The sequence below is a fragment of the Rhagoletis zephyria genome, unplaced genomic scaffold (genome assembly GCF_001687245.7).
Source record: "Rhagoletis zephyria isolate East Lansing unplaced genomic scaffold, Rhagoletis_zephyria_1.1 Rzeph_scaffold_00249, whole genome shotgun sequence".
NCBI lineage: Eukaryota > Metazoa > Arthropoda > Insecta > Diptera > Tephritidae > Rhagoletis > Rhagoletis zephyria.
The window spans coordinates 351,366-354,047 of record NW_016157333.1 but is presented as its reverse complement, the minus strand read 5'-3'; positions in this window follow the sequence as shown (position 1 = coordinate 354,047).

Below are 2,682 nucleotides of genomic sequence, written 5' to 3'. Positions count from 1 at the left end.
AAGCCGCACCACATTTTGACAAGATTTAACATATTATTTTTGCTTTTATTTAATTTTGGTTACTGTTATATCAAAATATAGTTCATTCCTAAACAAAGCCCATGCAAATCCAAGTTTCTAACTTTGTGCAATGTTCTAAAAAATCAACGAACTTTCGTAAAAATTTCTAGCTTTTTTTAATAAGATTTTCCAGCAAGATTCTGGGTATGCAGCTTTGTAGCCCATAGAATTCTAGTAGAACAAAGTGCAAGTTTCAAATAGCTAAAAATTACCGTTGATTTTTTAGATTTTTTTTTTTGTCGCGGATGTTACGGGTTTCTTCCATATAAGAATTAATTGTGTGTATTCGTTATATGGAAGTAAAAAAAATAATTCTAAAAAATTAATGGTAATTTTTAGCTATTTGAAACTTGCACTTTGTTCTACTAGAATTCTATGGGCTACAAAACTGCATACCCAGAATATTGTTGGAAAATTATTAAGTTATTAAAAAAGCTAGAAATTTTAATGAACACGAGAGTCGAATCGTATCGAAAATTTCACGTCATTGCCTAAAATTTCCACTCGACTAGTGTACTAAAACGGAAAAACTTGGCAGCACTGTGTAGTTTTCGACGATTTTGGTCGTTTACTTATTTCAGTACGACAATAGACAATGCTACTGTTGTCGAGTTGTACAATTTAGCCTAATTTACGACTTACGCAATGAGGCTGGAAAGGTTGTTGATTTTTTTAGAATATTGCACAAAGTTTGAAACTTGGATTTAAACGGGGTTTGTTAAAGAATGAACTATATTTTTATAAAAAAATAACCAAAATTAAAAAACAACAATAATAATATGTTAAAACTTGTCAAAATATGGTGCGGCTATAATTATTTCGAGGACTGTATGTATGTACATTAGGGTGGTCCAAAAATGCATGTAATCGACTCTTCACATGTTAGCTCAATCCTACTCAGCTAACACCCCTCTCCCTCTAGTTCGCTACGCTTCCACAGGAGTAGTCATCGACAAGTTGAGGACCTTGGCCGTCGGGACCAGTAGGTGCATTCTATTTATGATATGTCTTGGGAAATCGGTTGAGATTCACTTGTGGTAGACGATCGCGGCTGTGGTGCTGTATAAAAAGGTGGGCACTTCAATGTCGCTTCGAAGTTAAGACACAAAAGCAGGGCTCCAATCGTAACATCCGTTCAAGCTACCGCTACATGGTGAGCCGGGCTGTATCAATTTTGAGTAAATTAGCGTCCTTAAATTTCGAAATATTGAAGTTTCAAGCATTTCTGAAATTTACCGTTATATGAAAAGCTCCGTAATTTTAGTACGCTTTCAATAATTTTCAACGGTTTGCTTTTATGTGGCAAGCACAATAACCATACCAGGTTTGGTACAAATTGCTAGAACGGTTAACGATATACATATATGTGATCATAAGTGGGCGGTGCCACGCCTATTTTCCAAAATTTTATCATAAGCGTATTTCCTGATAAAGAATTGTTGCAACCATCAATTTTGAATAAATTAGCTTTAATATTTACTGATTTATCGAGGATTTCGTATTTCTCGAAATTACCGTTATATGGGATGTGGGCGTGGTTATTGTCCGATTTTTAAAATTTTCGGCCATTTGGTATGCTGTACCAAGGCCAACAACTGTGCCAAGTTTGGAAGAAATTGGTGCAGCGGTTACCAAGATATACACATGTAACCATAAGTGGGGTCCCATTTTTCAAAAATGTATGTTTTTATTTTTCGTCTAAAAATAATTGTAAATATCAATTTTGAATAAATAATCTTCAGTAGTTACTAAAATATCGCAGTTTTCGTATTTCTGAAAATTACCGTTATATGGGAGGTAGGCGTGGTTATTGTCCGATTTTGCCTATTTGCTTATTATTAGCGATTTGCGATAGAAAACTTTCAATTGAAAGGATGTGTATTTTTAATTAAAACGTATTGTATTGTGAATATGTAAACTGCTATTTTGACCGAAAAAATAAGTCAGATTAATGGACCATTCCCACGACAGCCGGTTCTACGTACCGGAATGACTCGGGTTTTACCCGACCAAGGGCTGTTGTTTCGGCGATCTAACCCCGTTTAGGTCGGCGAAGTATCTCAGAAGTTGCTCGTCCATAGGGCTACATTCGCTACGTATTCTTCTACTCGGGGCTGGCATCGAGTCAAACCCAGGGCTAGAAATCTACAACTGCTGTGTATGCCAGAGACGACTACACCACAGCTCCACCTCAGTCAAGTGTAATGCCTGCGAGGGGTGGAGTCACGTTAGAGTCTGCTCAGGATTACGGACACATCGGCAGTGGACCACGTCGTACGTGGCCCCCTGCTGCTCAAACAGAGCAGCCTCCACGGCTAACCTCAGTCTACTACTGGTTCCTCTTACAATCTGCACGGTATGTCAGACCAGGATATTCCGTAATGTGACATCAGTCAAGTGCAACACCTGCCTTGGCTGGTGCCACTTTAGGGCATGCTCAGGTCTGCGCACCACGCGAGATTGGACGAGGAACTTCGAGGACCCGTGTTGCGCTGCTCGGTCGCAGAACTCAACTGCTACGCCTCCCGCCACCACCACTGGGCGGCAACCACCTCAGCAGCGCACACAGCCACACGTCTCCCGAACCACATGAAGCTCCTTCAATTTAACTGTAACGGGCTT